General features: G+C 44.8%; 9 non-coding genes across 9 annotated transcripts; all 9 read right to left on the reverse strand.

Moving 5' to 3' along the window:
• Positions 1–634: 634 nt before the first annotated feature.
• On the reverse strand, positions 635–719 carry trnas-gcu (transfer RNA serine (anticodon GCU)). Its single transcript has one exon. It is a non-coding gene; the product is annotated as a tRNA-Ser (tRNA).
• Positions 720–964: 245 nt separating this feature from the next.
• Positions 965–1053, reverse strand: trnar-ucg (transfer RNA arginine (anticodon UCG)). Its single transcript is given in 2 exon segments — positions 965–1000; positions 1017–1053. It is a non-coding gene; the product is annotated as a tRNA-Arg (tRNA).
• Positions 1054–2978: 1925 nt separating this feature from the next.
• trnas-gcu (transfer RNA serine (anticodon GCU)) lies at positions 2979–3060 on the reverse strand. The gene has a single exon. It is a non-coding gene; the product is annotated as a tRNA-Ser (tRNA).
• Positions 3061–3305: 245 nt separating this feature from the next.
• On the reverse strand, positions 3306–3394 carry trnar-ucg (transfer RNA arginine (anticodon UCG)). The gene is given in 2 exon segments: positions 3306–3341; positions 3358–3394. It is a non-coding gene; the product is annotated as a tRNA-Arg (tRNA).
• A 1929-nt stretch (positions 3395–5323) lies between these two features.
• On the reverse strand, positions 5324–5405 carry trnas-gcu (transfer RNA serine (anticodon GCU)). The gene has a single exon. It is a non-coding gene; the product is annotated as a tRNA-Ser (tRNA).
• A 2271-nt stretch (positions 5406–7676) lies between these two features.
• trnas-gcu (transfer RNA serine (anticodon GCU)) lies at positions 7677–7758 on the reverse strand. Its single transcript has one exon. It is a non-coding gene; the product is annotated as a tRNA-Ser (tRNA).
• Positions 7759–10020: 2262 nt separating this feature from the next.
• On the reverse strand, positions 10021–10102 carry trnas-gcu (transfer RNA serine (anticodon GCU)). Its single transcript has one exon. It is a non-coding gene; the product is annotated as a tRNA-Ser (tRNA).
• Positions 10103–12365: 2263 nt separating this feature from the next.
• On the reverse strand, positions 12366–12447 carry trnas-gcu (transfer RNA serine (anticodon GCU)). Its single transcript has one exon. It is a non-coding gene; the product is annotated as a tRNA-Ser (tRNA).
• Positions 12448–14709: 2262 nt separating this feature from the next.
• Positions 14710–14791, reverse strand: trnas-gcu (transfer RNA serine (anticodon GCU)). Its single transcript has one exon. It is a non-coding gene; the product is annotated as a tRNA-Ser (tRNA).
• Between the last annotated feature and the right edge of the window lie 41 nt (positions 14792–14832).

The raw sequence follows: 14832 nt of genomic DNA on the forward strand, positions 1-14832 counted from the left end.
ACGCTGAATGTATGCTTATCCCAATTGAGGTGAATTATCCGGACTGACAGGAAGATATACTGATCAAGTATCGGCCGGAACCAAACAAGGCTTTAGGTTATCCAACGAGTCACAGAGCCGAGTACCTCTGAGATATTTTAACTTTACTCAGTTTGGCGGGATTCACTTTGCTCTGTGATTTGGATGCTAAGGGAACATCGGCGTAAAATCACACGTTTTAACGTGAAATACGTCTGTTTTCTCACATGTCGAGCGGCTGTTAGAAGCGGAACTTTGAGTAAAACATGGCGGGGTTCGTCCGGGATTTGGCCCGTGACCTCCCGCATTTCAAATGTGATCAATCCGAAGGGAGAATCATAACCGTGGACCAACGAGCCGCCGACAGTGAAAAGCGCAGCTCTCAGATTCTGACGGTGGTGAGAAATGATATTATGGCCCATCGTTCATGTGCTGTCTCTCAGATACCTATCTAATTAGTGCCCCTCGCCATTGTACTGCAACTGTTCTCCTTTTGACGAATATATTATTAATTTGAGACGTGACATGAGGAAAGTACAGCATCCCTGTAAGTAAAAGGGGAATTTGGCGATGAGGTTAAATGTGAATGTCAAAAAGTGGTTAAGCTGCAAGCCAACGACGACGAGAATGGGACTCGAACCCATGCGTGCAGAGCACAATGGATTAGCAGTCCATCGCCTTAACCTCTCAGCCACATCGTCTCTGCTGTAAGACATCGTCAGCCATTCAATCTCCTGCTTTTTGTATCCAAACAGAAATAAGGTGCAAAAAAGTCCACTTCACAGCTTGCTCTGCCCGTGCATGCATATCGACAATGATGAAAACTTGCAATGAGATTCTTTGAGCAAACAGCCTTCCTTCACTTCAGGTGAGTGACTGGAAGAGATGGTTGATTTCTCGGCAGAATCACAACAAAGAATATAAAATTTCACGTAGCGAGCTAGGTTGACCGCGGCAGGACTCGAACCTGCAATCTTCAGATAACTTTCCGGTTGTAATCGAAGTCAGACGCCTTATCCATTAGGCCACGCGTCCGCTGCCAGCACCGTTCATTGTGTTGTTGTATATATTGCGAGCAAATTCGGGGCAACTGCAATATCAAGGACTGGATTTAGGAAAAGATGAGCATATTTCGAGTGAATGAACAGATGCACTGCGATCTGGGTGCGCACCGGCGCAGGCAACCCCAATGTAAATTGGAACACTATAGTTTAACAATTCGGTCGTTGCAGCTGAAATCATACTCCTTCTCAAACAATACAGGATGAGCCGGGTTTATGAGAAAATCCGTTTTAAAGAGAAAGATTATGAACCGGAACTGACAACCAGCCCATTTAAACAGACACAGAATGATCCGGGATTGCAAGGACATCCCTTTTACCCAGATGCAGAATGACCCTTGACTGACAGCAGTTCACTTTTAAAAGAATAAAGTGAGATTTCGATCATCCCTGAAGGCAATTGTGCAGTGGGGCTCAGGACCACGCGGCGTAGAGACTGTTATTGAAGCCACAGGTGATGGACAGGGAGCGAGGGACGTAAAACCAGCCCAGTCTGAAACACACAAACAAACTAATATTCCTTAACCTCCAAAGGCAGGTTTTGAAATTTCAAATTGGAAATCCGGGACAGACAGCACATCCCTTTGAAACAGACACAGAATGATGAGGGTCTGATAGCACACCATTTTACAGAGACAGAGAATGTTCTCGGACAGACAGCAAATCCCCTTAAAAGGGACACGGAAATAGAATGAATAAAAACAGATAAATATGTAAAACTCGGCAGGTCGTGCAGATTTTGTGGAGGAAGAATCCGGTTTCACGTTCTGTCGGATAATAATTCCGATATTTCAGGAAAAAGTTAAAGATTACATATGTTTTCAACAAAAATAGCGCCTGGAAAAAATACGCAGCGAGAAATGTCAAATGGGAACATTTGTGATACAGCGGAACGAAGGAGTGATGAAATAATACATGGCACAATGGAGAAAGGCAAAGTGGGTGGTAATCGGGCAATAACGTAACAAAGGATGGTCCAGAGGAGGTGTTAGTGGGAATAGCAGAACCATTACTAGACAATGGGAGCGGTGCTTATCATCCGATACGTTGAACCTAATGTTGAGGCCAGAAGACGAGAACATGCTTACAATACAGGGTGTCACCGCCTTTTAATCAGACCAGGCAGCTTTACCAGCCCGGATTGATTTCCTGTATGCTTTGAATTCGGCAGCCAAGGGACGAATTCAAAAAGCAGCTTCTCTCATCTTTTCAGCTCTAGAGCAACAGGACGCACACATATTCAGGGCAGAGGAGGAGATTGACGCTGAATGTATGCTTATCCCAATTGAGGTGAACTTATCCGTACAGACAGGAAGATATACTGATCAAGTATCGGCCGGAACCAAACAAGGCTTTAGGTTATCCAACGAGTCACAGAGCCGAGTACCTCTGAGATATTTTAACTTTACTCAGTTTGGCGGGTTTCACTTTGCTCTGGGATTTGGATGCTAAGGGAACATCGGCGTAAAATCACACGTTTTAACGTGAAATACGTCTGTTTTCTCACATGTCGAGCGGCTGTTAGAAGCGGAACTTTGAGTAAAACATGGCGGGGTTCGTCCGGGATTTGGCCCGTGACCTCTCGCATTTCAAATGTGATCAATCCGAAGGGAGAATCATAACCGTGGACCAACGAGCCGCCGACAGTGAAAAGCGCAGCTCTCAGATTCTGACGGTGGTGAGAAATGATATTATGGCCCATCGTTCATGTGCTGTCTCTCAGATACCTATCTAATTAGTGCCCCTCGCCATTGTACTGCAACTGTTCTCCTTTTGACGAATATATTATTAATTTGAGACGTGACATGAGGAACGTACAGCATCCCTGTAAGTAAAAGGGGAATTTGGCGATGAGGTTAAATGTGAATGTCAAAAAGTGGTTAAGCTGCAAGCCAACGACGACGAGAATGGGACTCGAACCCATGCGTGCAGAGCACAATGGATTAGCAGTCCATCGCCTTAACCTCTCAGCCACCTCGTCTCTGCTATAGGACATCGTCAGCCCTTCAATCTCCTGCTTTTTGTATCCAAACAGAAATAAGGTGCAAAAAAGTCCACTTCACAGCTTGCTCTGCCCGTGCATGCATATCGACAATGATGAAAACTTGCAATGAGATTCTTTGAGCAAACAGCCTTCCTTCACTTCAGGTGAGTGACTGGAAGAGATGGTTGGTTTCTCGGCAGAATCACAACAAAGAATATAAAATTTCACGGAGCGAGCTAAGTTGACCGCGGCAGGACTCGCACCTACAATCTTCTGATAACTTTACGGTTGTAATCGAAGTCAGACGCCTTATCCATTAGGCCACGCGGCCGCTGCCAGCACCATTCATTGTGTTGTTGTATATATTGCGAGCAAATTCGGGGCAACTGCAATATCAAGGAGTGGATTTAGGAAAAGATGAGCATATTTCGAGTGAATGAACAGATGCACTGCGATCTGGGTGCGCACCGGCGCAGGCAACCCCAATGTAAATTGTAACACTATAGTTTAACAATTCGGTCATTGCAGCTGAAATCATACTCCTTCTCAAACAATACAGGATGACCCGGGTTTCTCAGAAAATCCGTTTTAAAGGGAAAGATTATGAAAAGGAACTGACAACCAGCCCTTTTAAACAGACACAGAATGATCCGGGATTGCACGGACATCCCTTTTACCCAGATGCAGAATCACCCTTGACTGACAGCAGTTCCCTTTTAATAGAATAAAGTGAGATTTCGATCATCCCTGAAGGCAATTGTGCAGTGGGGCTCAGGACCACGCGGCTCAGAGACTGTTATTGAAGCCATAGGTGATAGACAAGGAGGGAGGGAGGGACGTAAAACCAGCCCAGTCTGAAACACACAAACAAACTAATATTCCTTAAACTCCAAAGGCAGGTTTTGAAATTTCAAATTGGAAATCCGGGACAGACAGCACATCCCTTTGAAACAGACACAGAATGATGAGGGTCTGATAGCACACCATTTTACAGAGACAGAGAATGATCTCAGACAGACAGCAAATCCCCTTAAAAGGGACACGGAAATAGAATGAATAAAAACAGATAAATATTTAAAACTCGGCAGGTCGTGCAGATTTTGTGGAGGAAGAATCCGGTTTCACGTTCTGTCGGATAATAATTCCGATATTTCAGGAAAAAGTTAAAGATTACAGATGTTTTCAACAAAAATAGCGCCTGGAAAAAATACGCAGCGAGAAATGTCAAATGGGAACTTTTGTGATACAGCGGAACGAAGGAGTGATGAAATAATACATGGCACAATGGAGAAAGGCAAAGTGGGTGGTAATCGGGCAATAACGTAACAAAGGATGGGCCAGAGGAAGTGTTAGTGGGAATAGCAGAACCATTACCAGACAATGGGAGCGGTGCTTATCATCCGATACGTTGAACCTAATGTTGAGGCCAGAAGACGAGAACATGCCTACAATATAGGGGATCACCGACTTTTAATCAGACCAGGCAGCTTTGCCAGCCCGGATTGATTTCCTGTATGCTTTGAATTCGGCAGCAAAGGGACGAATTCAAAAAGCAGCTTCTCTCATCTTTTCAGCTCTAGAGACACAGGACGCACACATGTTCAGGGCAGAGGTGGAGATTGACGCTGAATGTATGCTTATCCCAATTGAGGTGAACTTATCCGTACAGACAGGAAGATATACTGATCAAGTATCGGCCGGAACCAAACAAGGCTTTAGGTTATCCAACGAGTCACAGAGCCGAGTACCTCTGAGATATTTTAACTTTACTCAGTTTGGCGGGTTTCACTTTGCTCTGCGATTTGGATGCTAAGGGAACATCGGCGTAAAATCACACGTTTTAACGTGAAATACGTCTGTTTTCTCACATGTCGAGCGGCTGTTAGAAGCGGAACTTTGAGTAAAACATGGCGGGGTTCGTCCGGGATTTGGCCCGTGACCTCTCGCATTTCAAATGTGATCAATCCGAAGGGAGAATCATAACCGTGGACCAACGAGCCGCCGACAGTGAAAAGCGCAGCTCTCAGATTCTGACGGTGGTGAGAAATGATATTATGGCCCATCGTTCATGTGCTGTCTCTCAGATACCTATCTAATTAGTGCCCCTCGCCATTGTACTGCAACTGTTCTCCTTTTGACGAATATATTATTAATTTGAGACGTGACATGAGGAAAGTACAGCATCCCTGTAAGTAAAAGGGGAATTTGGCGATGAGGTTAAATGTGAATGTCAAAAAGTGGTTAAGCTGCAAGCCAACGACGACGAGAATGGGACTCGAACCCATGCGTGCAGAGCACAATGGATTAGCAGTCCATCGCCTTAACCTCTCAGCCACCTCGTCTCTGCTGTAAGACATTGTCAGCCATTCAATCTCCTGCTTTTTGTATCCAAACAGAAATAAGGTGCAAAAAAGACCACTTCACAGCTTGCTCTGCCCGTGCATGCATATCGACAATGATGAAAACTTGCAATGAGATTCTTTGAGCAAATAGCCTTCCTTCACTTCAGGTGAGTGACTGGAAGAGATGGTTGGTTTCTCGGCAGAATCACAACAAAGAATATAAAATTTCACGTAGCGAGCTAAGTTGACCGCGGCAGGACTCGCACCTGCAATCTTCTGATAACTTTGCGGTTGTAATCGAATTCAGAGGCCTTATCCATTAGGCCACGCGGCCGCTGCCAGCACCATTCATTGTGTTGTTGTATATATTGCGAGCAAATTCGGGGCAACTGCAATATCAAGGAGTGGATTTAGGAAAAGATGAGCATATTTCGAGTGAATGAACAGATGCACTGCGATCTGGGTGCGCACCGGCGCAGGCAACCCCAATGTAAATTGGAACACTATAGTTTAACAATTCGGTCATTGCAGCTGAAATCATACTCCTTCTCAAACAATACAGGATGACCCGGGTTTCTGAGAAAATCCGTTTTAAAGGGAAAGATTATGAAAAGGAACTGACAACCAGCCCATTTAAACAGACACAGAATGATCCGGGATTGCACGGACATCCCTTTTACCCAGATGCAGAATCACCCTTGACTGACAGCAGTTCCCTTTTAAAAGAATAAAGTGAGATTTCGATCATCCCTGAAGGCAATTGTGCAGTGGGGCTCAGGACCACGCCTGCGCAGAGACTGTTATTGAAGCCACAGGTGATAGACAAGGAGGGAGGGAGGGAGGGAGGGACGTAAAACCAGCCAGTCTGAAACACACAAACAAACTAATATTCCTTAACCTCCAAAGGCAGGTTTTGAAATTTCAAATTGGAAATCCGGGACAGACAGCACATCCCTTTGAAACAGACACAGAATGATGAGGGTCTGATAGCACACCATTTTACAGAGACAGAGAATGATCTCAGACAGACAGCAAATCCCCTTAAAAGGGACACGGAAATAGAATGAATAAAAACAGATAAATATTTAAAACTCGGCAGGTCGTGCAGATTTTGTGGAGGAAGAATCCGGTTTCACGTTCTGTCGGATAATAATTCCGATATTTCAGGAAAAAGTTAAAGATTACAGATGTTTTCAACAAAAATAGCGCCTGGAAAAAATACGCAGCGAGAAATGTCAAATGGGAACTTTTGTGATACAGCGGAACGAAGGAGTGATGAAATAATACATGGCACAATGGAGAAAGGCAAAGTGGGTGGTAATCGGGCAATAACGTAACAAAGGATGGGCCAGAGGAAGTATTAGTGGGAATAGCAGAACCATTACCAGACAATGGGAGCGGTGCTTATCATCCGATACGTTGAACCTAATGTTGAGGCCAGAAGACGAGAACATGCCTACAATATAGGGGATCACCGACTTTTAATCAGACCAGGCAGCTTTGCCAGCCCGGATTGATTTCCTGTATGCTTTGAATTCGGCAGCAAAGGGACGAATTCAAAAAGCAGCTTCTCTCATCTTTTCAGCTCTAGAGACACAGGACGCACACATGTTCAGGGCAGAGGTGGAGATTGACGCTGAATGTATGCTTATCCCAATTGAGGTGAACTTATCCGTACAGACAGGAAGATATACTGATCAAGTATCGGCCGGAACCAAACAAGGCTTTAGGTTATCCAACGAGTCACAGAGCCGAGTACCTCTGAGATATTTTAACTTTACTCAGTTTGGCGGGTTTCACTTTGCTCTGCGATTTGGATGCTAAGGGAACATCGGCGTAAAATCACACGTTTTAACGTGAAATACGTCTGTTTTCTCACATGTCGAGCGGCTGTTAGAAGCGGAACTTTGAGTAAAACATGGCGGGGTTCGTCCGGGATTTGGCCCGTGACCTCTCGCATTTCAAATGTGATCAATCCGAAGGGAGAATCATAACCGTGGACCAACGAGCCGCCGACAGTGAAAAGCGCAGCTCTCAGATTCTGACGGTGGTGAGAAATGATATTATGGCCCATCGTTCATGTGCTGTCTCTCAGATACCTATCTAATTAGTGCCCCTCGCCATTGTACTGCAACTGTTCTCCTTTTGACGAATATATTATTAATTTGAGACGTGACATGAGGAAAGTACAGCATCCCTGTAAGTAAAAGGGGAATTTGGCGATGAGGTTAAATGTGAATGTCAAAAAGTGGTTAAGCTGCAAGCCAACGACGACGAGAATGGGACTCGAACCCATGCGTGCAGAGCACAATGGATTAGCAGTCCATCGCCTTAACCTCTCAGCCACCTCGTCTCTGCTGTAAGACATTGTCAGCCATTCAATCTCCTGCTTTTTGTATCCAAACAGAAATAAGGTGCAAAAAAGACCACTTCACAGCTTGCTCTGCCCGTGCATGCATATCGACAATGATGAAAACTTGCAATGAGATTCTTTGAGCAAATAGCCTTCCTTCACTTCAGGTGAGTGACTGGAAGAGATGGTTGGTTTCTCGGCAGAATCACAACAAAGAATATAAAATTTCACGTAGCGAGCTAAGTTGACCGCGGCAGGACTCGCACCTGCAATCTTCTGATATCTTTGCGGTTATAATCGAATTCAGAGGCCTTATCCATTAGGCCACGCGGCCGCTGCCAGCACCATTCATTGTGTTGTTGTATATATTGCGAGCAAATTCGGGGCAACTGCAATATCAAGGAGTGGATTTAGGAAAAGATGAGCATATTTCGAGTGAATGAACAGATGCACTGCGATCTGGGTGCGCACCGGCGCAGGCAACCCCAATGTAAATTGGAACACTATAGTTTAACAATTCGGTCATTGCAGCTGAAATCATACTCCTTCTCAAACAATACAGGATGACCCGGGTTTCTGAGAAAATCCGTTTTAAAGGGAAAGATTATGAAAAGGAACTGACAACCAGCCCATTTAAACAGACACAGAATGATCCGGGATTGCACGGACATCCCTTTTACCCAGATGCAGAATCACCCTTGACTGACAGCAGTTCCCTTTTAAAAGAATAAAGTGAGATTTCGATCATCCCTGAAGGCAATTGTGCAGTGGGGCTCAGGACCACGCGGCGCAGAGACTGTTATTGAAGCCACAGGTGATAGACAAGGAGGGAGGGAGGGACGTAAAACCAGCCAGTCTGAAACACACAAACAAACTAATATTCCTTAACCTCCAAAGGCAGGTTTTGAAATTTCAAATTGGAAATCCGGGACAGACAGCACATCCCTTTGAAACAGACACAGAATGATGAGGGTCTGATAGCACACCATTTTACAGAGACAGAGAATGATCTCAGACAGACAGCAAATCCCCTTAAAAGGGACACGGAAATAGAATGAATAAAAACAGATAAATATTTAAAACTCGGCAGGTCGTGCAGATTTTGTGGAGGAAGAATCCGGTTTCACGTTCTGTCGGATAATAATTCCGATATTTCAGGAAAAAGTTAAAGATTACAGATGTTTTCAACAAAAATAGCGCCTGGAAAAAATACGCAGCGAGAAATGTCAAATGGGAACTTTTGTGATACAGCGGAACGAAGGAGTGATGAAATAATACATGGCACAATGGAGAAAGGCAAAGTGGGTGGTAATCGGGCAATAACGTAACAAAGGATGGGCCAGAGGAAGTGTTAGTGGGAATAGCAGAACCATTACCAGACAATGGGAGCGGTGCTTATCATCCGATACGTTGAACCTAATGTTGAGGCCAGAAGACGAGAACATGCCTACAATATAGGGGATCACCGCCTTTTAATCAGACCAGGCAGCTTTGCCAGCCCGGATTGATTTCCTGTATGCTTTGAATTCGGCAGCAAAGGGACGAATTCAAAAAGCAGCTTCTCTCATCTTTTCAGCTCTAGAGACACAGGACGCACACATGTTCAGGGCAGAGGTGGAGATTGACGCTGAATGTATGCTTATCCCAATTGAGGTGAACTTATCCGTACAGACAGGAAGATATACTGATCAAGTATCGGCCGGAACCAAACAAGGCTTTAGGTTATCCAACGAGTCACAGAGCCGAGTACCTCTGAGATATTTTAACTTTACTCAGTTTGGCGGGTTTCACTTTGCTCTGCGATTTGGATGCTAAGGGAACATCGGCGTAAAATCACACGTTTTAACGTGAAATACGTCTGTTTTCTCACATGTCGAGCGGCTGTTAGAAGCGGAACTTTGAGTAAAACATGGCGGGGTTCGTCCGGGATTTGGCCCGTGACCTCTCGCATTTCAAATGTGATCAATCCGAAGGGAGAATCATAACCGTGGACCAACGAGCCGCCGACAGTGAAAAGCGCAGCTCTCAGATTCTGACGGTGGTGAGAAATGATATTATGGCCCATCGTTCATGTGCTGTCTCTCAGATACCTATCTAATTAGTGCCCCTCGCCATTGTACTGCAACTGTTCTCCTTTTGACGAATATATTATTAATTTGAGACGTGACATGAGGAAAGTACAGCATCCCTGTAAGTAAAAGGGGAATTTGGCGATGAGGTTAAATGTGAATGTCAAAAAGTGGTTAATCTGCAAGCCAACGACGACGAGAATGGGACTCGAACCCATGCGTGCAGAGCACAATGGATTAGCAGTCCATCGCCTTAACCTCTCAGCCACCTCGTCTCTGCTATAAGACATCGTCAGCCATTCAATCTCCTGCTTTTTGTATCCAAACAGAAATAAGGTGCAAAAAAGTCCACTTCACAGCTTGCTCTGCCCGTGCATGCATATCGACAATGATGAAAACCTGCAATGAGATTCTTTGAGCAAACAGCCTTCCTTCACTTCAGGTGAGTGACTGGAAGAGATGGTTGGTTTCTCGGCAGAATCACAACAAAGAATATAAAATTTCACGTAGCGAGCTAAGTTGACCGCGGCAGGACTCGCACCTGCAATCTTCTGATAACTTTGCGGTTGTAATCGAAGTCAGACGCCTTATCCATTAGGCAACGCGGCCGCTGCCAGCACCATTCATTGTGTTGTTGTATATATTGCGAGCAAATTCGGGGCAACTGCAATATCAAGGAGTGGATTTAGGAAAAGATGAGCATATTTCGAGTGAATTAACAGATGCACTGCGATCTGGGTGCGCACCGGCGCAGGCAACCCCAATGTAAATTGGAACACTATAGTTTAACAATTCGGTCATTGCAGCTGAAATCATACTCCTTCTCAAACAATACAGGATGACCCGGGTTTCTGAGAAAATCCGTTTTAAAGGGAAAGATTATGAAAAGGAACTGACAACCAGCCCTTTTAAACAGACACAGAATGATCCGGGATCGCACGGACATCCCTTTTACCCAGATGCAGAATCACCCTTGACTGACAGCAGTTCCCTTTTAAAAGAATAAAGAGAGATTTCGATCATCCCTGAAGGCAATTGTGCAGTGGGGCTCAGGACCACGCGGCGCAGAGACTGTTATTGAAGCCACAGGTGATAGACAAGGAGGGAGGGAGGGACATAAAACCAGCCCAGTCTGAAACACACAAACAAACTAATATTCCTTAACCTCCAAAGGCAGGTTTTGAAATTTCAAATTGGAAATCCGGGACAGACAGCACATCCCTTTGAAACAGACACAGAATGATGAGGGTCTGATAGCACACCATTTTACAGAGACAGAGAATGATCTCGGACAGACAGCAAATCCCCTTAAAAGGGACACGGAAATAGAATGAATAAAAACAGATAAATATGTAAAACTCGGCAGGTCGTGCAGATTTTGTGGAGGAAGAATCCGGTTTCACGTTCTGTCGGATAATAATTCCGATATTTCAGGAAAAAGTTAAAGATTACATATGTTTTCAACAAAAATAGCGCCTGGAAAAAATACGCAGCGAGAAATGTCAAATGGGAACATTTGTGATACAGCGGAACGAAGGAGTGATGAAATAATACATGGCACAATGGAGAAAGGCAAAGTGGGTGGTAATCGGGCAATAACGTAACAAAGGATGGTCCAGAGGAGGTGTTAGTGGGAATAGCAGAACCATTTCCAGACAATGGGAGCGGTGCTTATCATCCGATACGTTGAAACTAATGTTGAGGCCAGAAGACGAGAACATGCTTACAATACAGGGTGCAACCGCCTTTTAATCAGACCAGGCAGCTTTACCAGCCCGGATTGATTTCCTGTATGCTTTGAATTCGGCAGCCAAGGGACGAATTCAAAAAGCAGCTTCTCTCATCTTTTCAGCTCTGGAGAAACAGGACACACACATATTCAGGGCAGAGGTGGAGATTGACGCTGAATGTATGCTTATCCCAATTGAGGTGAACTTATCCGTACAGACAGGAAGATATACTGATCAAGTATCGGCCGGAACCAAACAAGGCTTTAGGTTATCCAACGAGTCACAGAGCCGAGTACCTCTGAGATATTTTAACTTTACTCAGTTTGGCGGGTTTCACTTTGCTCTGCGATTTGGATGCTAAGGGAACATCGGCGTAAAATCACACGTTTTAACGTGAAATACGTCTGTTTTCTCACATGTCGAACAACTGTTAGAAGCGGAACTTTGAGTAAAACATGGCAGGGCTCGTCCGGGATTTGGCCCGTGACCTCTCGCATTTCAAATGTGATCAATCCGAAGGGAGAATCATAACCATGGACCAACGAGCCGCCGACAGTGAAAAGCGCAGCTCTCAGATTCTGACCGTGGTGAGAAATGATATTATGGCAAATCGTGCATGTGCTGTCTCTCAGATACCTATCTAATTAGTGCCCCTCGCCATTGTACTGCAACTGTTCTCCTTTTGACGAATATATTATTAATTTGAGACGTGACATGAGGAAAGTACAGCATCCCTGTAAGTAAAAGGGGAATTTGGCGATGAGGTTAAATGTGAATGTCAAAAAGTGGTTAATCTGCAAGCCAACGACGACGAGAATGGGACTCGAAACCATGCGTGCAGAGCACAATGGATTAGCAGTCCATCGCCTTAACCTCTCAGCCACCTCGTCTCTGCTATAAGACATCGTCAGCCATTCAATCTCCTGCTTTTTGTATCCAAACAGAAATAAGGTGCAAAAAAGTCCACTTCACAGCTTGCTCTGCCCGTGCATGCATATCGACAATGATGAAAACCTGCAATGAGATTCTTTGAGCAAACAGCCTTCCTTCACTTCAGGTGAGTGACTGGAAGAGATGGTTGGTTTCTCGGCAGAATCACAACAAAGAATATAAAATTTCACGTAGCGAGCTAAGTTGACCGCGGCAGGACTCGCACCTGCAATCTTCTGATAACTTTGCGGTTGTAATCGAAGTCAGACGCCTTATCCATTAGGCAACGCGGCCGCTGCCAGCACCATTCATTGTGTTGTTGTATATATTGCGAGCAAATTCGGGGCAACTGCAATATCAAGGAGTGGATTTAGGAAAAGATGAGCATATTTCGAGTGAATGAACAGATGCACTGCGATCTGGGTGCGCACCGGCGCAGGCAACCCCAATGTAAATTGGAACACTATAGTTTAACAATTCGGTCATTGCAGCTGAAATCATACTCCTTCTCAAACAATACAGGATGACCCGGGTTTCTGAGAAAATCCGTTTTAAAGGGAAAGATTATGAAAAGGAACTGACAACCAGCCCTTTTAAACAGACACAGAATGATCCGGGATCGCACGGACATCCCTTTTACCCAGATGCAGAATCACTCTTGACTGACAGCAGTTCCCTTTTAAAAGAATAAAGAGAGATTTCGATCATCCCTGAAGGCAATTGTGCAGTGGGGCTCAGGACCACGCGGCGCAGAGACTGTTATTGAAGCCACAGGTGATAGACAAGGAGGGAGGGAGGGACGTAAAACCAGCCCAGTCTGAAACACACAAACAAACTAATATTCCTTAACCTCCAAAGGCAGGTTTTGAAATTTCAAATTGGAAATCCGGGACAGACAGCACATCCCTTTGAAACAGACACAGAATGATGAGGGTCTGATAGCACACCATTTTACAGAGACAGAGAATGATCTCAGACAGACAGCAAATCCCCTTAAAAGGGACACGGAAATAGAATGAATAAAAACAGATAAATATTTAAAACTCCGCAGGTCGTGCAGATTTTGTGGAGGAAGAATCCGGTTTCACGTTCTGTCGGATAATAATTCCGATATTTCAGGAAAAAGTTAAAGATTACAGATGTTTTCAACAAAAATAGCGCCTGGAAAAAATACGCAGCGAGAAATGTCAAATGGGAACTTTTGTGATACAGCGGAACGAAGGAGTGATGAAATAATACATGGCACAATGGAGAAAGGCAAAGTGGGTGGTAATCGGGCAATAACGTAACAAAGGATGGGCCAGAGGAAGTGTTAGTGGGAATAGCAGAACCATTACCAGACAATGGGAGCGGTGCTTATCATCCGATACGTTGAACCTAATGTTGAGGCCAGAAGACGAGAACATGCCGACAATATAGGGTGTCACCGCCTTTTAATCAGACCAGGCAGCTTTGCCAGCCCGGATTGATTTCCTGTATGCTTTGAATTCGGCAGCCAAGGGACGAATTCAAAAAGCAGCTTCTCTCATCTTTTCAGCTCTAGAGACACAGGACGCACACATGTTCAGGGCAGAGGTGGAGATTGACGCTGAATGTATGCTTATCCCAATTGAGGTGAATTATCCGGACTGACAGGAAGATATACTGATCAAGTATCGGCCGGAACCAAACAAGGCTTTAGGTTATCCAACGAGTCACAGAGCCGAGTACCTCTGAGATATTTTAACTTTACTCAGTTTGGCGGGATTCACTTTGCTCTGTGATTTGGATGCTAAGGGAACATCGGCGTAAAATCACACGTTTTAACGTGAAATACGTCTGTTTTCTCACATGTCGAGCGGCTGTTAGAAGCGGAACTTTGAGTAAAACATGGCGGGGTTCGTCCGGGATTTGGCCCGTGACCTCCCGCATTTCAAATGTGATCAATCCGAAGGGAGAATCATAACCGTGGACCAACGAGCCGCCGACAGTGAAAAGCGCAGCTCTCAGATTCTGACGGTGGTGAGAAATGATATTATGGCCCATCGTTCATGTGCTGTCTCTCAGATACCTATCTAATTAGTGCCCCTCGCCATTGTACTGCAACTGTTCTCCTTTTGACGAATATATTATTAATTTGAGACGTGACATGAGGAAAGTACAGCATCCCTGTAAGTAAAAGGGGAATTTGGCGATGAGGTTAAATGTGAATGTCAAAAAGTGGTTAAGCTGCAAGCCAACGACGACGAGAATGGGACTCGAACCCATGCGTGCAGAGCACAATGGATTAGCAGTCCATCGCCTTAACCTCTCAGCCACCTCGTCTCTGCTGTAAGACATCGTCAGCCATTCAATCTCCTGCTTTT

The sequence above is a fragment of the Pristiophorus japonicus genome, unplaced genomic scaffold, assembly GCF_044704955.1.
Source record: "Pristiophorus japonicus isolate sPriJap1 unplaced genomic scaffold, sPriJap1.hap1 HAP1_SCAFFOLD_58, whole genome shotgun sequence".
Taxonomy (NCBI): domain Eukaryota; kingdom Metazoa; phylum Chordata; class Chondrichthyes; family Pristiophoridae; genus Pristiophorus; species Pristiophorus japonicus.